The 22,171-nt window shown below is 38.1% G+C and overlaps 1 protein-coding gene across 2 annotated transcripts in view; it reads left to right on the top strand.

Moving 5' to 3' along the window:
• The first annotated feature begins 1,489 nt into the window (after positions 1-1,489).
• The window catches only part of LOC106050354 (calcitonin gene-related peptide type 1 receptor-like), a 187,402-nt gene continuing 166,720 nt past the window's right edge, over positions 1,490-22,171 (top strand). Inside the window, exon 1 of one of the 2 annotated variants that reach the window (XM_056018242.1) lies at positions 1,490-1,648. The gene's annotated coding sequence lies outside the window, so the exon portion shown is untranslated. The remainder of the gene's footprint in view (positions 1,649-22,171) is intronic. The other variant, XM_056018243.1, reaches the window with a different exon arrangement.

Raw genomic sequence — 22,171 nt, 5'->3', positions numbered from 1 at the left:
CTTTCATAAAATAAAATGTAATGATCGGACAAATTTTCCCCATAACCGGAAGTTCCGATGCCGTATTTACTTTTATAGTCACTGGCATAAAAATATGCCATGGGTTGCAAGATTCGTAAAGTAAAGTTAACTTGATCGCAATTTTGTACTTATAAAAGAATGAATAAAATGCAAAGCCGAATTTATTTTCTAATACAAAATCTTAATTTTCACTTACTATCCTTATTCTCACCTAGACTAGGCCCCGCGCAATCAGTTTCGCATAGGGCCCCGTAATCGCTAGGACCGGCCCTGGCCAACTTCAACAAAATACAGTCACCAAATTTCATGAACGTAGCCAAAAGGGGTTTGTGGTTTCCCTTCCCCCTCCAATACAAAAACTAAAGCATTTTACCATTGTCTACCAGTCGCTGGACTCCACTGAATAGCAGATTTGTTTTGTTTTTTTTTTAGCGGAAGAGTAGCGGGCTAATTGCACTGTAGATACCTCAGAATATGCATTTTTAAAGCTTAAAATAACTGAAATAATGCTTGGTTCCGGGACTTCGCCCCGGACCCCAGCTCTCCCGGACTCCCTAGCTACCCTTTGACGGTGTGTACTGTCTTTTCACTAGTTATAGGAAGGGAGTATTCTAGGGTAGAAAAAAAACGTTTGAAAGAATAAAAGATCAGAATATAATGAAGATTAATTACATATACACACACATTCATAAAATCCCCCCTGCACCGAAAATATATGACATGCCATTTGTGGGCCGGTTTATATGGCAATGCCCGGGCCGATTTTGATACCCAGTCCGCCTCTGTTAGACAGGCTACACGAGGCTCTATGTGGGGGATATTAAATATACTTAGGCCTATATACCATAATTAATAAACTTCTTGAGCTCTTGAAATTCAGATCTAGATCTAAATATATTTAGGCCTACAAGCAAATGTTATTATTTAAAAAATGGATTTAGGTCGATTTGCAATTTTGATAGCTCCGTTCATACTATTTTTACATTCACGCATTCGCTTTCTTATAACATTATTATTTCGTTTAATTGATTCCAAAACACTCTCAGTGACTATATGGACAGTGATACGTATATTAAGACCCGCGGGCGTGGGTAATATAAGGCTAGTAGTAAACAAAATACAATAACTGAATAAAGAGCTAGCTGCGACCAGAGTTTTTTTTGTTTAAATTTAAAGTGGGCGAAAGGCTTCAGGTTTGACATGAGAAAATGGTGACAACCTGCAGACGAATTAAACTTTAAGGAGTGGAAAGTCTAAAAGTCACGTGGTTGAGGAATGACTCCGTAATCAAAGGAGAGAGGTGTTAGATGTTAGAGAGTTGTTTACGTTGCCACAGCAGGGGGAGCGCGAGCCCACACCGGGAGGAGAGAAGCGAGGGGCGCCCACCCGCATGGTTTTCACACACCCACCCCGCCCCCCACTCCCTCCCCTTACAGCTAAACACACGGGAAAGCGCGCGCGAGCAAAGCTTTTGGCGGAGCTTTCTTTAAAATGGCTACACCGGTATGTCTGGAATTAGCCGATGGTCAGCTAAGGGATGTGGGCAGACCTTGAGGCTATCTTTGGACACCAGAGAAGCCAATGCTTCTCACGCTCCCACCTGCTTGGACTTTTACATCTTCTCAAGGTCAGTTTTTAGTTTTCACTCCGCAGTTTGTGTAAGGTTACTATAAACATAACTCTGTTCTCTGCTGAATTTAATAGCCGCGATTCTATCTGCATTTTCCCCGCATTAATGGACATGCTTTAAGACAACCATAAAATGAAGAGTGAAATGAAAGTTAATGCTCTTTTTATTATGGTGGTTGAAGGAAGAGGTGGGCGGTGAATGGATGAAGCGGGTGTATCTCTAAACTGTGCCACTGGATGTCATTGTCCCAGTTTACATAAGCCGAACCCAAAGAAGCTTTTTTTTTGTAGTGTAACTGAGTTGATTTTCTGCGTGCGTCTAGCGTGTCAGAAGGTCATGTCCAGTGTGTGTGTTTCATGTCCAGTGTGTGTGTGTGTGTATATGGTACTGCATCAGTGTTATGCGAGACCTGCTGGTTTCATGCACTGTTTACTGTGGTCTAATTGTGTCGAATAAAGCCGTGTTATTGGGTATACTAGTATTGTAAAATATTTGTAAAATGTTTTACATGTTTCGGATGTTCCTTCAGAGTGGAAGATATTTTACTTCCTAGTCCAAACCTCCTGCAGGACGACCGGGGATGGGAGCGGGCAGGATTTGAACCCTCGACCATCGATAAATCCAAACGACAGTCCAGCGCGCAAACCGCACGACCAGGCAGCCATTTGTTGTTTCATTACATTTTTTTTAATTAACTGGACAAAAAAGAATTCTTTGTTGTCAGGATGCTACAAAAAAATTATCACGACCCTTTGTTTGTTATATTTGTATTATTGCAATGGCATTTTGAAATAGGCATTAAAGTCATTGCCCTCGAAATACAGAAAAAAAAATTAGTACTAATATGATCTAGTAAAGACCAATTCTTTTATCTACTTAAGAAGTGTCTGAATTTTTTTATAAAAAGTATTCAATGGCTCAGTTGATGGATGAAAGGGTACTACCGAAAAAAATGTATTCTTTAAAACATTTCATTTCTTTTACGACATTAAGGGTAGGACTTGGGGAGGGCTGGGGTGGGGGGGGGGTACTGCCCCAGGGTATTCAGAAGAGAGGGGTCCCCAGAATAGATATTTTAAAAATTTCCTAATTTGGACAGGTCAGACACTTTACTTTTTTTTTTACCGACAAACAAAAGGAAACTCCGATAGTTTTGACAATTTTTTATATAATATGTGTTTTTATTTACAGATAATGAATATATTATTCTTTTTTTATTTGCAATAATAACTTAGTAATTGATGTTTTTCTGACGTAATTTTCCTGCGCTGTCAGATATTCACCGGGTTTCTATGTGACGTCACACTAGCCTACTAATTTAATCTATTGACTTACTGTATAACGGGAGACTCCGGGGAGACCATACAGCAAAGTTAACATTCTCGTAAAAGAAATATATTTTCGTCTATGCAGTTAGATCTAGGATCTTGTAAGCAAAGAAAAAATGCGTATTAAAAGTAGATTTACATGCTTGACTAACCACGGCGGTCTGTATTTTCTCGCCTGACCACTCAACACATAACAAACACTATCGCTTGGATTCTATTGTCATGACCGACTACACGTAGTCTAGACTAGCCTCACACTGACCAGTTTGTTCGAATCAGTCAGACACACGATCTATATACTTCTTGGGACAGGCAAAGGCTTAGATGAAAATGTTACTTTTTTTTTATCGAGTTGCTTATCCTAATGCTTTTAGATCTACCAATACATGTATTTATAACTGTATCAAAGCTCTGGAATAGGCCATCACTAAGCTGAAGAGCCTGTAGGCCAGAAGCGATACGATTGGTTAAATCTAGTTTCCTTTTCAGTATTGTTGATGGAAGTGACGCATACATAACCTAAAAACAAAATCTCAAAGAACCCCGTTTTTTTGGAGATGTCAAGAATTTACTGTCTAATTTATAAAATATAAATGTTTCTAAGCATTTAAATAAAAAATGGTAAAATGTTTACTATTACAACTTTTTACGCAGAATTCAAATATGTCAATTACTCAAATTTGAAAAACCATCGGAGTTGAAGTCTTGCGGTTGTCAAGTTGGCAACACTGTCGATGTTAAAAAGTGCCAGCGTGTAACGCGCTGGTAGCGGGGAATCCCCAAAACCTCCCGAAAATTGAAAAAATAGACTAAGAATGTAGCCTTCTTTGTTTTAGGGGTCTGGCACTGGAGAGCTGCTCATTTACAGAATAAAAATTATAAAACAGAACAGGCTCCAACTGACGGTAGAACAAAAGCGCTTATCAAAGCTAAACCAACCTAGTAATGAGTGTGATTTACTCCTGGAGAAAGGTTTTAGAGAAATCCTCAACGCTTTTTCGTAAAAAAAACCTCTCAAATTTTCATTTGTTAAATTTGTAATTTAGTTGTAATAGATTCTATTTGAATTCAGCAACTTTCTACATTCTGTGTTGAAATAGCTTTAATAGTTAGCAATATATTTCAGAAAAACTTGACAAAAACAAATATTGTTCCTTTTATACGGAAAATAAGTAGGGGCCTCCGTTCCTTCGTTATCCTCAGGCCTCAAGACTTTTAAATCCGGCCCTGACATTAGATGTCATGTAAGTCTGTACTGATTCTGATATCTTGCGAATTACTGGAATGTCAGCCACAGGCCGAATATTAATGAAACTAAAATATCGAGAACAAGACGTCACGTGATGGCTATTTTGGGAACAATTACAGTCCTGGAGCTAGATGAATAAGTAATCTAATAACTCCACTTTAAAAAAAAAATAAAAATTTAACAATAGAAAGAAATAAAGTTAATTTTTATCATATAGTCATTACATGTTTATTTATAAGAGCAAAGATTTAATCACAATCTAGGTTACCAGTTAAGAGTTCTTTGACTTGATATAGATTTATCGTAGGTCTAGTTCTGTTTCGCCTAAGCGTCACCGCCCAACCTCATCTTGGCGCTCGGGTGGAAACAGTCGTTAGAGGACACAATTAAGCCACTATGAAAGCCAAACAGAACTCCAATGGGGTGCCCAAATATCGAGTCTATTGCACTGGCGGGAATGGAAAAAAGCATCAACAAACATGTCACTATCCACACTATCCTTAATAAGCCATTTTTTTTTTTGGGGGGGGGGCGGACATCTGCACAGCGGATGAGGTGCAGAGAAGGAATATGGAAATATTGGAAAGTTTCCCCATAAGGCTAAACATTTTGACCTCGCCTCTGTCCAGAGCATCATGGGATATGCAAACTCAAACATCTGCTTGGATCTTTCCCAGACAGCAGTTTGTTTCTTATGGCAGATGGAGTCAAATTTCCACATTCCTAGAGTTCCATGGGTCTTAGTGTTAACCCTTAAACCAATTACTAAATTCTGTCTGGTGTTATGACACGCCGAGGCTTTGAGTCAGTGATGGCCTAATTTTGTCGCCCTTGGGGCCCTAAACATTTCCTTCATGCAAGTCACGTGCCGCACCACCAAAAATAAAACAACAATCGTTGAGTATAAAGTGAACGGAGCTTGGGCGCAGGGATGGATGAATATTCATATAACATAAACTATTAATAAGCGTTCCACCTACTCGGGCACCCCTAAAACAAAAATGGTTCCAGTGATATTTTTCAATCAATTTAAAGAAAAAAAAACAAAAGAAATATTTCCTTCAGTTGATGACACGAGGCCCCATAAGTTAAAAAGCTTAGCTTATCCGGCCATGCTTAAGCAGCCTCATTATACACCGTGGGCAGAGACCCGCAGGCCGTGGTTTAGGTATCACTAGCTTTAATCTTTGAAACGATGGCTAATAATTTGATTGACCCTTTTTCACTATTATATATATATATATTTTCATTGTAAAATGATTAAAACTGTCCGTATCCCTTTGAATTAATAAGAAAAAATACAATATGTAGTATTATCATTTTAGATATAAAATATGCCTAATTTCTTTAAATATAATTAGATTGCACTTGTTGATTCTAAATGATAAAACAAAGCCAAATCAACTTAAATTAATATACACCACTATTTACTCCCCCTCCCTCCAAGTTGATGAAAAATGAAAAGATGTTTTAACACATCCTACGGTCTCCGCAACGATATATATATATATATATATATATATATATATATATATATATATATATATATATATATATATATATATATATATATATATATATATATATATATATATATATATATATATATAGCAACTCTCATTTAGATTTGTCAAACTGTGTTAATTGCCAGAAATAACTAACGAACAACCAAAAATAAATACAGACAGAATCCTTACAGTTTGCTCTCTGTATGTCTATTAGAGTTTCTTCAATTAGCAACTTTGTGAAATTTGGCTTTGCGCTTGACTTGAATGTTTTAGACGTTTGTTCAGAAAATAGATTCGTACATCGTTTGCCATTTCCCAATGTGAAGGACGGCAGCAGGTTGACAGGAGGACAGGTGTTTAGATCGGGAAACTAAGACTAAGACTGCTTTATTGATCCTTACGGAAATTTGTTGTGATTACAAGGACACTTTTCTCATATAAAGACTCATGACGACAATCCAAGATAACTAACATCAAAAACCTCCAAAGTATTTAGAGTTTCAAAGCAGCAGTTCTCTGCCCTTGTGTTATGTGTGTATGGTTGTCTTTGGGGAAGCTTAAATATAGTGCGATATGCGCGCTAAACTGTTGTTCGGTCGTCTCGATGGCCCGGGTTCGTATTCTGCACGCTGCCTTTTCCCAGTTGTCCTGCGGGAGGTTTGGGCTAGGATGTGGATTACCTTCAACTCTGAAGGAACATTCGAAACTTGTAAAACATTTTACTAATTTACAAATTTACAAGATTTACTACGTTTCAAGTTTCATGACACATCAAATGTATCCATAACTGGCTTCTATAATGGAGAAATGAAATCTTAATTTTAAATGAGTAACCTACATGAAATCTGGATTGGAAACCAGTTGCTTGAGTTGTTGGTTTTTTTTATATATGATTTTATAAATAACAGACATTTGATGCTTTATTCTAGTCGTGAATGTTGATAAGAGACTTAGACTCCGTTAAGGTATTAATGTTTCCTGTCTGATTCACGCAACCCTTGCTTACATAAATCTAACTAGATATTTTACATGCTTCTAGTGGGTATACCTGATCAATAAAATAAATAATTCTTTTTGCTGTCTTTAAAAAAACATTCTCAATCTGCTTAGATCGATATATATTCAATCGATATATGGTAGATATATTTGGAAAACGGAAGCAGATAATTGAATATGAAAATTCAGTAAAAAAAAAATTCTCTTTCCTCCCATTGTGATGCGGGCGTGGTGGTTGAGTGGTTAAGCGCTTGTCTCTTCTGAACCTGGGGCCCTCGGATCAAGTCCAGGTGAAGATTAGAATTTGAATTTCGGTATTTGTTAGGGCGCCCCTGAGTCCCCCCAACTCTAATGGGTGCCTGACATTAGTCGGGGAAAGTAAAAAAGTAAAAATTGGTCGTAATGCTGGCCACATGACACTCTGGCCAAAGAAACAGATCGTATGCCCTATAGATCGCAAGGTTTGAAAGGGCAAACTTTACTTTTTTAAAAATTCCAAATATGATGAACAGCATTGCAGCGGTGTTGACAAAATTCTATGGAATGAGCAGCCCTACTTTCATTGATAAAGATACCAATCTAAACTGGGAGAGCAATATTACTATTGTGAAATTGTATATATATTTATTCAGTACGTAAAAATTTTATTATGCTTTTGAAGCATTTGTTTGTAAACACTTAAAAGGTTTATGACATGTAGGATTTTATTATCTTCACAATAAAAAGATATTATATCGCAATAATACTGCGTAATTCAGTATTCTACAAGAAAAAACATTTTTAAAATCCTTTTTAAAAAACAAAGCTTATCTCAATAATGTTAAATTTATATACTTTGGATATCAAACAAAATAATTAATTTCTAATAATTAATTGATTAAATTGCTTAATTTTTGTTTTAATTGATTCAATGTTTTGTTAGGTACAATAGATAATTGTTTAAAATGTCAACTTGATATTAGATTGGGTGATTGAGAAATAAAGCTACAAACTTTTTACCGACAGACAGACTGAGTTGATATATGCTTTGTAAAAAAATACTGGAATATCATCGAGACAAAAAAAAATATTTTCCTGACTGGTTGTATGCGTGTTTAGCTATTTAAAATGTAACTCATCCCTATAACAAACTGACAAGATTCGAGACTCGACCCTCCGACCCTGGTGTCCTAGTCCTGGTTACATTCTAAATTCACACTTACGTAAACACATATAGATCCTGTAACTAATTAGGAAGAGAAGCAATTTTCTCCCAATGTATCGTCCCACCATATTCTCATAAGGGCATAGATCAATCATGTCAGAACCGCATCCCTAAATCAATACAACTCATGGAAAATCTTTCACGTGGGAAATAGAACATTCTTGCCAGGATTGATAACTTCCAAACTTCCCTTCATCAAATGGAAGGTGACCTGCTCATCACAGGAATGTAACCTTCCCTCATCAGTGACAGTTGACCTGCTTATCACAGGAATCTAACGTTCCCACATCAGTAACACTTGACCTGCACATCTCGGGAATCTGTGGGAAATGATCAATAACTTGTTCAATTCTAAGCGAATAATGTTTTGAAAATTTCACTAGCGTTAGGCAAGCGTCTACTACGACGTATTGATAAGTTGTCATCGTTTAAAAAAAAAGCATTTAGTTAGATATTTCAAGTTTACTTAAACCGTTGATAACTAAAAGTTTTCGTAAATAAAAAAAAAAGATAGCAGCTATCAAACAGCCTGACATAAAGTCAACTTGCAGTTCAACTGAGAAACAGGGCTAGTTGTCTCCACTCTTCTAGTACTTCTAGATTGATGAAACGAACGCTGCAATTACATCGGAAAATCGTCACAATTACATTGTTATTGACAACGGTTTAATGTATCTTCATGGATTTTAATCGTGCTGTGTTGTTTTTTTACATTTACGGGAGCTCGGAGATGGAAGATTACTAACTTACTTAGGCTTAGATCCTCCCACGCCGTATGGCGCAGAATGCGGCGACATTGGCGTAGCTAGAAATTTGCCATCATTTGGAGGCTTGACCTATTTGGGGGCCCCTAAATTATGCTTAATATTTAATATTTAAAGTTAAAAAACATTCATTTTGGGGCCCCTCTTAATTGGGGGCCATGGGGGGATTTTAAAATTCTCTCCAACACCTTAGCTGCGCCACTGGGCCGCGGCAAGCTGTGTCCACGGAGATTAGTCACAAGCGATGTGTGCGCGTGTTCCCACGTAATGCCTTCGGTGTTTGGGTCTCTCGTGAAGTTACGAAGCCATGATACTTGAGGAGGTTCATGTTTTAGTTTTACTCGTTTCGGCCTTCATGTCCGTGCAGTCTTTAGGGAACGTTTTTTGATTGTCTAAGGAAGTGTCTCGCAAACTTCATACCACATTTGGTCAATATGTCTATAAAAGGCAAGGGCCAGTTAGGAAAAGGATTTCTATGTTGGAGCGATGATCTCGATACAAGACTGCTAGTATCCGTCTCAGCCTGGAGTCAGCCATAGCTACAATACCACAGTTAATCATTTTTAAACCTAGGGGCGTAGCTAGGACTTTGCCATCATGTGGGGCCTGGGGGGCTTGATCTGTTTGTGGGCCCTGTATTTTGCATAAAATTTAATATTTAATGTAAAAAAAAAACACTCATATTTTCATATTCTCCCCTCCCCCCCACTTCCCTCCCCCCACCTTAGCTACGCCACTGTTTCAACCATTCACGTCTAGCCTGCTCAAGATGCTGCTGGGAAAAAAAATTGAATTGAGGTGAAGAATCTTGAAATAAAAATACTTATATATTTGACTCAACTAAATTAATCTGATCTGACAGACAGATGGAGTAAAAAAAAAACAACCCATTGGCCGTTCGATTAATGTTCCATTTGCTCTTATAGTCAATTGTTTTAGTGACCTTTGACCTACTCAATTATCTTTTTTTTTTTCGGAAAATCAACTTGGATTTCCAAACAAATCCTCCACGCCTTATTAAAGTCTTTAATGGATTAAATGTACATTAGAATGTATGGCAGAGGCTTCACATATTACCTTGGTGGGCTGACGTTGATGGGGGCTTTCCTGAGGTTTGAGGCCTGAGTCAGTAGCCCCACGGGCGTGGCACGTGACGCCTTTTAGACCATTCATACAAATCACTCCATCCAGAAAAAAAAAAATTGAACGTTTATTCCCTTTTTGTTCTTGGGTGAAAAAGGGGGGAGGGGCTAGAAAGGGGAAGCGATTCATTTTTACAATGAGAAGCAAACTTTAATAATTTTGAATTATCAACTAGTTTGTCCTGTACATATTGCTTAAGATATATAGTTCGTCCATCGTGGTTCGATGATGACCACTGGGGGCTGAGGGATTTGCACTGGGGTTTCGTGCCTCCTCATGTGGTTGGTGAGACCTATGTGAGCCCGGAATGTTCGGCTGCACACTGGGCAGGTTATTCCAGCTGGAGCTAGTGTCGTGGGCCTTGCTTTTCTTCTCTGGCGCTTTTCATCTGCCAGCGCTGTTCTCTTTTCCTGAGCAACCTGTGTACCAGTTTTCACAGCGCGACACCATGATGCTCTGTCATGTGCCTCTGTCTCCCAGGTGGCTGGGTCTATGCTGAACACCTTCAGAGAAGCCTTAAGTGTATCCCTGAAGCGTTTTTTTTTTTTGTCCGCCTTGCGAGCGCTTTCCTTCCCTTAATTGGCCATACAAGATTCGTTTAGGGATGCGGCGGTCTTCCATTCTGCAGACATGTCCTGCCCATCGCAGCTGGGATTGCATCAGGATTGTGTGGGTGCTTTACAGACCCGCTCTTCGAAGGACTTCAGTATCTGGTATTTTTGCTTGCCATTTGACGTTCAGTATTTTTCTTAGACATGACATGTGGAAGTGGTTCAGTTTCATTGCATGTTTTCTGTACACTGTCCACGTTTCTGAGGCATAGAGCAATCTAAAGAGGATGACAGCTCGATAGATCCGTAGCTTAATATACAACCGCTGTAACAGCGTAGCTACGAAGCCTGTGGCTAAAGGCAACACTTGCTGTAGCTTAGGACCTCCTCCTTTTTCCCCCCTCAAATAATTCCAGAAATATTTTCAATCAAAGAAAGAGCAAAGTAAAAATTGCCTGTTGTAAACAACAAGGCCGTTGCCAGTAAGGGGCTTGAATTCATAAGGGGCCCCATATCTCAAACAGGTTAGGGGCTGATGAAATATAAATCCTGTCCTGGTAAGAACTAAGGGTTTCCTTTCTGTAGACAAGAGATAAAAGGATTCAGTAAATGACCGACTTTAGAAATCTATAACTGACTAGACAGCAATCTATAACCACTAGCAGTTCACACTGGGTTAAATAGATAACAGGGAAGTCACTGACAGCTGCGGAATAAACAGAAAATACATCAACCATCGTTGCCCCGGTCTTACAATGACTTTCGGACTATGGCGTCGCCCCCGCGGGAAATGACCACAAAACAATAATAATCCCACAAAGGGAAGCAACTTCTGGTACCTCCACCGTTTCATCTTATTACACTGTGGCCAAGATACCAAGAGTAATCGAGGTGAGTCCTCTCCCTTTGAAACGTAGTCAAGCTATTTCCCTTTTTTTATTTCCAGTACGGAACAATGCTTTACGCTACGTTCACCTAACCATCCTTTATCTTGAAGATGTCATCAGCTGGAGCAACTAATACAGAGCTGTTGGCCATCTTCATTTTATATACCTTTCAATCCAACGTTTTGTTTTTCCATCATCTTAATAAGATCTTTGTTTTTGTTTTTTCTATGTTTGCCGCGTAAAGCTGTTAGTGAGAGTCGGACTACCATCATCACGATTATGGTTTAAAAAAATAGTATTTTTAAATTTCATTAAATAAGAACATTGTAACTAATGTTATTTAGAAGAAGCAGGATTTTTAGATTTTCGTCTTGAGTCTAGAGTATAAGGACCATATAAATATAAAAAAAACAAAAATATGGAATGGTAGAATCTGTCACTTTGACTCATGGGCGTAGCCAGGATTTTGTTTTCGGGGGGGGGGGGAAAACTCCGCGGAAAAAAATTATATATGTGTGTGTGTTTGTGTACATAATTAACCTTATTACATTCTGACCCTTTGGGGCGACGTTTATTGTGCCCTAGAATAGATTCTTCCTGGAATTATCGGAAAACTAAAACTCCCCGCCCTTGCTAGCAAGGGGGTCTGGGGAGCTCGCAGCGCTTCCCCAGCGCTTCGCCCCGCCGCCGAGCACTATTTCTTGTATTGAAAGCAAACAAAATAAATATTTTGAGGTATCTACAGTGCATTATTTTGCTATTAAAAAGTTTTATTTCAAAAACCTAATGTGCTATTCTTACTGACCTCGCGCCGTTCGGCGCATTTTCCAGCAAGTTGTTTCCGCAACTCTTATTATGCGTAATTCATTTTGTCGGAGAACAGGTCCAGCAAAACCTCATGCGAAGCTCTGTCACAACCCCCGCAGGAGGGGGGGGGATTTCATTTCGGCTGAACCCCCCCCCCTGGCCACGCTCATGCTTTGACTAATGAACAATGTAATGTTATGTTAATTTGTTAAAGATTAAACATTGAAATGTAAGTTATTAGACCCCTATCAAACACACACACACACACACACACATTAATAGAAACAACATACGCAAACAAACTTACGCATAAACACATAGTTTAACACTCACGCAAAAACAATTTATATACATCGAGCACATACATGTTTTAAATACACACTTAAAAACACACATATCAAACTTACAAACACTCTAACAAATGCAAAAGCACACTCTTAAACACACACAAATACATCAAGCACGCATACACGAACACATTTTATAAACACACACAAACACCAATGAAGAACACATACTAAGCAATTACTTAAACACACATGCATAAAACACACACACATTGACGCATGCTGGAATATACTTGCACACACATAAAACACACGTGGCCTTAAAACAAGCGCTTAAACACATACTTAAATACACACACATAAACCAAAAAAAAACAACAAAAAACTAATACATGGTTAAACACACACACTTAAAACACAAACACACCAACCAAACTGCTCCATATTGACAAACACTTAAACACGGGTCAACGGATTGGTTTAACAACTAATTAGGTTTTAATTGGATAATTTGTCTGATTAAATATTCATTTTCTTTAAGCTATAAGAGTGCGACACGCTTTACAAGAAGTCTGGTTAATGTAAAGGCTGCCATTTTAAGTAAAAAGCTGAATCGAGTGTGTGTATAATGTACAGTCTACATACTCAGATATGTACCAAAACATTGCCTAAACTCAAGATACCCAACACACCTCATGCGCTTTGGTTCAATTACATTCTCTGCCTCAAGGCTTTGGGCGTTGTATTGATTTCCATATTGAACACATGAGTTTAATAGATCTGCCAGATTCGCAATATTCGCCAATCTACTAGTAGCTTACAATAATAATAATTTGTATGTTCCACTTTAAATGGGCACTTCAGACCTCATGTGAGTAGGCCTATTTAACAATATGATTAGTATGTCTTACTTTAAAGAAGATAATTACATCCTCTAGGTATCCATATGTTAAACTAGTCGTGCATGTTAATTAAAAACACTTTTAAACTCTGCTAAGAAATGTATTTTCCTGGCTGATACAGGCAACCCGCTCCATGCACATTATAGCATTATGGAACAAGCAAAACATAAAAAGAAAAATCCTTTTATTCAAAAAAACTATCGAAGGGAAAGAACTCCACACTTAAGACTAGTAAAGTAGTAAAGTTCCCCTTGAGATCTTTAGGGCTGATAATATAATGGTTATATTTCTGTGGCCCATGATTAATGATGGTGTCATGTGGCCAGCACAAAGACCAACCACCTTGAGGGGAAAAAAAGTAACATTTTCATATGCTTCCCTCCATTGGCTTGCCAGATCTAGATGTAAGTGCATAGACCTAGATCTATTTCTTTGACGAGACTGTAAACTTTACTGTATGGTTCCTCTTTATACAGTAAATCAATAAATTAAATCACTAGGTTTGTGTTACGCCACATAGAAACCCGGTGAAATTCTGACCGCTATGGATGCGCAGAAAAATTACGTTATAAAAACATCAATAACTAAATTATTATTGAAAATAAAACAAAAAGAATAATATATTCATTTTTTGTAAACCAGAAAAACATATTAAATATTGTCAAAACCATCGGAGTTTCCCTTTTACGTTTTCATATGTACAATTATGATTTCCTACCTACAACAATGTGTCATACGACAATACAATCCTGTTTCTAGGACCCAGTAGGTTCTGAAGAAAAAAAAGACAACTTCAAAATTTAGTTTTTCGGGGTCACTTCCTGGTTTTGTGAAAAAAACATTGTCAAAGTTTCAATCGCTAAATTTAAAGTCACCCTCTTTATATCACGACCTGGCAATTTTGTGGCAATTTTGTGTGACATGAATCACGATATACTGAACAGCTGACGGCTGGTTGGGGGGGGGGGTAATAATACTTAACTAGAGACAGTCTTTTTCCGCTAGCTTTGCATTACAGCTTTTTCTGTTGGAAAAGAAAAAAAAAAACAAGAAGATATACCCTCGTCGTTTGGTATGCGTTATGATGGTCTTGATAGTTCCGAGTTCAAACCCAGCCACTTATCCCAGTCATCCTGAGGAATATTTAAAAATTTTGACATTTGGTATGACGACACCGCTGCGTCTATAAATAGATGTAAACATTTGGGAACACATTTCTAAAAAGATATAATGGATTTTGAGCTGTAACTTTACATATATGTTCTTGTATATATTATTAACATGCCCTAGGGGATTTGCCATAAACTGAAGTGTATAACCATTTGAATCAATGTCAGAAAATTAGTCAACAAAGATAAACTGGAGGAAAATTAAATATAAAGGAAAAACAATTTAAAAAAAAAATAAATACTAACTTAAAAGACCCCCTACAGATGTGAATAATCAGCTTTGGCCTACACTATTGTGGAGATATGGAGAAAAAAATATTTGAAAGTTACAACTTTAATTACCTGACTGATCCAAACTAATTGATACAATCACACTTCGAAACTTTTTTGTTTAAAAAAAACATTTTTCATCTTTGCTTTTAATATTTTCGTTTGCTAGACACGCGTTTAATATCAACAATTGCATCATTGATAAACCACCATCACTACCTTTCGTTCATTTGGCAGTAGAAGTAAATTCAACATACCTTCAGTTAGGTTGACAAATATTTGTTCAACTCATTTGTAGTAGGAATACGAATCATTCTAAACCATAACTGGAAGATCACGTCACTGTGGGATTAGTTCCCTGGCATCCCATCACGTCTGCTATTAAGAAAAAAAATACTGGACTTATTTTTGCTCAACATGTCCACCATGTAATTTCTTGCGCAGACATTGTAATATTCGCTTTAGTTTTGGTACTTTTTCGGCCCTGCCAAAACAATAAGTCCTAAGCAGCAAGATGCCATCGAATATATTTAGACTATAGCTTGTCATAAGGACAAATTTATAGATTGATAGATTGTTGTGACACGGTTACTGTGTGGTCAACCGTGACACACGGTCAAGTGTTGGGTATCGGAGAGTTAGGGGACTTGCGGGAAGTGACGAGTGTGTATACAAGAAGAGATGAAGTCAACTAGTGAAGTATGAGATCTGTATATGATGTCTGCCTTGTATATATGTTATGTTGAAATGCTTCACTACTAAAAGACACTTTAAGGTAAAGCGACTTGTTTCTTCACATAGATAGATAGATAGATAGATAGATAGATAGATAGATAGATAGATAGATAGATAGATAGATAGATAGATAGATAGATAGAATATCTAACAGGATTTGGTTACTCACGCTTCAAGACTGCTATCGAAGGTGCCACGGTTACATATGGTAGACAGTCTGTTGCAAGTTGTGATGCCTCGCTAATTGAAGCGTAATACTCTCCTCTTTAGGTTTTCTTGTTCTTACTCCCTCTGTCCTGAAACTAGAGCAGCTTGCCTAGTAATCCTCTGTCCTGAAACTAGAGCAGCTTGCCTAGTAACCCTCTGCCCTGAAACTAGAGCAGCTTGCCTAGTAACCTTCTGCCCTCAAGATTAGCACGAACTGGAAGACACGTTAATTTTGGCTGCGTAATTCAACTAATGCATCCATCACACAGACGGTTGTCTCCTTTCCAAATGTTCATTCTGATGGTGTCCCTTTTAAAGAAAGATTACTCTAATTAGACGTCTATGGTTGTTTCTTTATTCTGATCTACTCACATACAAAAAAAAATCCATCTTGTCTGGTCAGAAGTCTCTGTATGAGCGAGATCCAGGGTGTTTCATTCCAGGCTGTAATCTCATAAATGAAGAACAGATTTAATGTGATTAGAACCTCGCAGAGACAAGAGACTCATTACGATAAGTGCGTTAATTGAATTCACAGGCTGAAATGAGAGTGTAACATTTTTTTTTATTAGTCTGTCCATGTGTCAATGAGAAATTAACAAGCAAAATACACACACACACACACACACATCTTTATATAAAAAGATTTATATTAAGTGTATTAATGAGTTTGGATCAGTCATGGAATTACATTTCTAATAAGCCTCAATTTATAAAGGGAACTAATTAACGTATGGAAACTTTTTGGACAGACACACAGACAGACAGAGTTGAATTTACGCTTTTTAAAAATCAAGAGTAAAGACTAAATGGTGAGGAGAGGAAAAACTATTTTATATTGATGTTCGTGCTGGGGGTGAGGTGGCTGAGAGGTTAAGAGCTTGGTTTCCGAACCTGGGGCCATGGGTTCGAATCTCGGTGGAGACTGGGATTTAGAATTTTGAGAATTTTTAGGGCTCCTCTGAGTGACCTAACTCTAAAGGGTACCTGACCTTAGTTAGGGAACGTAAAGGCGGTTGGTCGTTGTGCTGGCCACATGACACCCTGCTCATTACCCGTTGGCCAAAAGTACAGTTGACCTTAGCATAATCTGCCCTGTAGAACGCAAGGTCTGAAAGGGAAACTTTTAATCATTCGTGTCCTCCTATAACTTGGCACCACATTTTCATGGAGGACCTCAGACACCAGCTGGATAAAGGCTTTAGACATTGTCAGTGACATATCTTTAAGGAGACAGCTTGCCGCCCAATGCGCCGAACGGCTCGGAAGCATATAAGCATCTTTGTAGGTTAATGAAAGAAGCTGTGACTAAGGCTCTCAAAGCCTTTGCTAAAGAGATTGAGTTAGTCTTCAATGGTAAATCAATACCCGTTGTAGTCATCTTTAGCCCACATAAAGAAAAGTCGCCTTCGTGGATAAGGCAAAGCAAGGAACTTATTTATGAACCATGGGTAGACATTTATTAAGCGTGAATATATCGCAGTCAGCTCCGGTAGCCTTGTGAATCTTGACTCCATGCATCAGATGTGGAAAAAATAATTACCTACTAATTTGTTAATTTTATTTTATTGATTTTTGTTTTGTTAGGTACAAGAAATAATTCTGCAAAATTTCAACTTGTTGTGACATTCTGTGTGGTATGTATAATGTGTTTTGTATCGATAAAGAGAAAGAATCATGTTTTTTGTAATCAATCGTAAAGCCATTGTTAAAATCATTACATTGATACCACTATCCTCTGGTCTAATAAATGATATTGTCCACAATTGCGAAGATTAAGGATGAGTGCAGTGTTTCATATGACCAGTTGCGACATACATATTTTTTCCACATCTGATGCAGGCAAGGCCGTTGTCCGGGTCTATTTAAGTTTTCATAAATATAATTATGGTAATATTTATCATCGAATCATTACTGTAATATAGAACACTTAGCAGCGTTTCGTCAATACTACAATGTAACGCCATTGTTCCTATCTAATCATCTAGTCAGTTCTCCAATGGAGTACAGTTTCCTAAATTCTCATGGCCATTTCGAACAGACAATAGAGGGAGTGAAAGAGATGACCACGACGAGTGGCTAGTGGCCTTTGTCTCGGACAGTCACAGAACATCTGTATGCGGCCCGCTGTGGCCGGCTCAACACTTGCGTGTTCCTGACAGCTCCATAGACAATTTTTAATTAAACTGGCTCGTAAGATTGACGATGTTGGAGAAAGGGTGGGTCATGGAAAGAGAGAGAGGGGGAGACGAGGAGAGAGCGAGGGGGGGGGGGAAGGGCAAGAAAATGAAACGGATGCCAGTGAAATATTTCAAATGAAAACGAGGCAAAGGAAATAGCGAAACAGAAAAAAAAAATATTTTACGAAAAAGTTGTGTGGATAAAAAATAAGTTATAGGATACAACGCACATTGTTAGATGTAAGTAAGTGAGAAGAAATATATAAGTTACAAGATAAAAGTAAGTATGTTATAAGATAAAAGTAGGTGATAAGATAAATTAGTTATAAGATAAAAGTAAGTTACAAGATAAAATTAAGTTACAAGATAAAATTAAGTTACAAGATAAAATTAAGTTATAAGATAAAATTAAGTTATAAGATAAAATCAAGTTATAAGATAAAAGTAAGTTGTAAGATAAGAAATATATTAAAAGATAAAATTAAGTTCTAAGACAAAGGTAAGTTATAAGACAGAAGTAACCTATAAGATGAAAGGTAGTTAATTCTATGAAAGTATAAAGGGATGGCTGCCTGGTCGTGCGGTTTGAGCGCTGGACTGTCGTTCGGATTTATCGATGGTCGAGGGTTCAAATACTGCCCACTCCCATCCCCCGTCGTCCTGCGGGAGGTTTGGACTAGGAAGTAAACTATCTTCAACTCTGAAGGAACATCCGAAACATGTCAAACAAACGAACACGGATTCTTTTTTCCTTTCCTCTTTTTCCGGTCCCCTACTCGAGTGTTAGATTTTGTTTTCTCACTTCAATCTTGCTCTTGTCATAGTTGTGTAGTCCCACTTGCAATAGTTTTATTTACCTGGTTAAAGTAAGTGGGAACCGGCCATGCATCTCATATTCTTGAAGGCGCGTTGTGTGAGGGGCGTAGGAAAGTAGGCAGGGCATTATGAGTTTCAGTTTTAGACTGCACTGATATTCATCCATTATACAAAGGACGGACTGTCAAAGACTAGCCTGATACGTTAAATAATTAATTTTACAGCCATTGTGTTAGGCTTGAGTTTTTTTTTAACATTGAAATTATTAAAAGCATAAAAGACTTTAAGAACTTGGTCAATATATAATAAAGTAATTCAAACTAATTAAGGTTAGGCTAGTATGCATAAATATTCAATATAGTTCTACGAGCCGTCAAACAGTGAAATAAACCCGCACATGCATCAGCTCAGTTCTTCATGGTTTATTGAACTTTCCATTTTCTGAGAACGGGTACAAATGGATGCCCTTCATTTTCGTAGGTCCGGAATTTGAAGGCAGGATCGTATGGAAATGCCTGGTCCGTTTTTGATACGCTGTCCGTTACACCAAAACGTCGAAAGTTCAACTGTCTCCAAAAGAGTGGGCATTGACAGAAATAGTGATCATATAATGCAGACTTTTTAATTTTACAAATTGAACACATTGAATCAAAGTAAGCTTCATTTAGTTCTGAATTTATCGAAATAAAAATAATAAATGTATTTTATTGTTTAGTCCAGTAAATGAGTTACTTTTAACCAGCGTTTTAAATGATATAAAGTGTAAGAGGAACATTGGAAACTTAGTGAACCAAAGGATGAAGCAGAGAGAGAGAGAGAGAGGGAGAGAGAGAGAGTAAAAAGAGGAAGAGAGATATGGAGGGGTGAGAGAGGAGCGACAGCGAGATTGAGTGGTAGATTTAGAGGAGATATAGTGAAAGGGAGAGAATTAACAGGGGATAGTCCAGAAGATAACGACAAAGCAGTGTCAAGAGTTATGTCCCACAGTCTGTTGCCAATTGATAATGGTTTTGAAGAAACACATTCGGTTAAATAGATATCACCTTTACCTTTCCCCTTATCGTAGTCTGTTGGACCGTCAGGGCACCGCATAAGATTCGTCAACCTTCTTCCTCTTTTTTTTTGCCTTGGATAGAACCTCCTTTAATGGCAGGTCCGTTCATTCTTTTATGTTGTCTTTCCGTCGTTTTTTTCTGTCTGCCTCTTTTTTTCTGGTACTGTTCCCTGAAGGAAGGTCTTTTCGAGCCCCGAACACCTATGGCCATAGAGTTGTATTATTTTTACAATTGTAAGCAGGTCACCGTGGGGTCCAATCGCTGTAATAACCCCGTCTCTAATCTCTTCCTTTGTAATTCGGTCTTTAAATGTTAAATAGATACTATACAATTAATAATGGTTTGAGATTATCTTTCTTTACTTTTACTTAAATGATTATAAACCAGTCAAACATTCGTCTATCGTCTGAAAATAAAAAGGTTAGTGCTCTATATTTATATTATAGTGTGAATACAGCTTCAAATATTCTAGTTATTCCAATGCAAGACTGTACAAAACCGTAACCAATGTTATAACAGCTCAATGTAAGACACTTGGTGTGACGTCAATGCACTCTTAGGAAGCTAATCATTTTATGAGTATTAACTTTACATTCAATAATTATAGTTATAAATATTAGTATAATTTCCTCATGCCTCTCTCTCTCTCTCTCTCTCTCTCTGTGAGTGTATGTGTGTGTGCGCACGCGCGCTCCCTATGTATGTCATATGCTAAAATTGACCCGTTGATGGGTTGCATCTACTGTTAGGCGCTTAGGCGCTGTGTCTTGTGCAGAAAAGTTTAAACTCTAATCGGAGGTGTAACACTCAAATAACCGAAATCAAATAATAATGCAGTATTTCCCGTGGCTGCGCAGTCCCAGCTGTGACCTACATATTTTGCCACATCCAGGGCAAGCATAACCAAAAAGAAAAACTGCTGCCGAGGACAAACGCAGACGGCGAAAAGAAAATCTAAATCGACCGCCTGCGGACAATGGTTATGCTTGCCCAAATCAAATAACACAGTCGAAAGGCCAACCATGTAGAAAATAGTCGACGCTGATGGACGGTGTCGATGAAGAAGTTAAATGCGTAATGAAGGGAAAACGTCGAATGTCGATAAGTTAAATATCTACTACAGATACTAAAGCCGATCTCTCTCTTAAGCTGTCAAGAGTATTCCTGGTCTTATTTTTTCTACTAGTCTCGTCCTTGACTCAAAGTCTCGGCACCAAAGACGCCATAATCCCATTGGCTTTTGGAAAGGATCTCATCCAACAGTCAGGCGTAGACAGAGGGCTCTTAACACTAAATCCCATCAGAAGGATCCACAATAGTAGCAACCTTAACTGGGTTGGGTCGTACCATAGTCGTGGCGCAACGCTCTATGTAAGCGGCCGTAGGCAGCGCCAACCACGTGGAAAGAAAGCTTGTCCTACCAACCCTTGCAGGCAGCGCCAACCACGGGGAAAGATAGCTTGTCCTACCAACCCTTGCAGGCAGCGCCAACCACGGGGAAAGAAAGCTTGTCCTACCAACCCTTGCAGGCAGCGCCAACCACGGGGAAAGAAAGCTTGTCCTACCAACCCTTGCAGGCAGCGCCAACCACGGGGAAAGAAAGCTTGTGCTACCAACCCTTGCAGGCAGCGCCAACCACGGGGAAAGAAAGCTTGTCCTACCAACCCTTGCAGGCAGCGCCAACCACGGGGAAAGAAAGCTTGTCCTACCAACCCTTGCAGGCAGCGCCAACCACGGGGAAAGAAAGCTTGTCCTACCAACCCTTGCAGGCAGTGCTTTTTTTGTTAAGAAAAATAGGTAGCGGTACTCAGTGATGAATTGATTAACTTTTAACTACTAATAATTTAATAATATACGTTAAAATACAAGAAAAAGTAATTATTTTTTCCCCACTCTGAAAAAATTGCCAGTACGCCGTACAAAAAAGCACTGCTTGAAGGCATAACATTTACTTGATACACAACTCTTAAATAATGCTTTAAAACGTCCTGTGCAGCAAAATGAATTTCACCTTCGTTTATAAATATATAAACAACCTTTAATGTAGACGTAAACATGGAAACTCACTATCCAACTACATCGTTTCAGGATATTTACAAACTTTGTCAACTTATTTCGAAACAACACAGAGAAAAGGTTTCTTGCCTTCGACTAGAAGTATCTTTTAACAGCTGCACATATTTTTATACAACGCTTATATGAACTCACTCTGAGTCGTCTGCCTGTTTATCCGTTTGGTACAAGTTTGTTTGTCTGTCTGGTAAAATGTTTGTACACGTTATGTCTCCCAGACCCATTTCTAGGATCAAGTTGAAACTTCAAACAATAATTTATTTTACCTTACAAAACTTGATTCAATAATAATAATTAGTCAATATTTATTGGTAATAAACTATTTTAATATATTGAATAATGGAAAAAGCCTCTACACAATTGAGATATATAGTTGTAGGTGCTGAGTT

Source organism: Biomphalaria glabrata, chromosome 1, assembly GCF_947242115.1.
Source record: "Biomphalaria glabrata chromosome 1, xgBioGlab47.1, whole genome shotgun sequence".
Taxonomy (NCBI): Eukaryota; Metazoa; Mollusca; class Gastropoda; family Planorbidae; genus Biomphalaria; species Biomphalaria glabrata.
The sequence above is the reverse complement of the archived record's forward strand: the minus strand, read 5'-3'. Positions and strand labels throughout refer to the sequence as shown.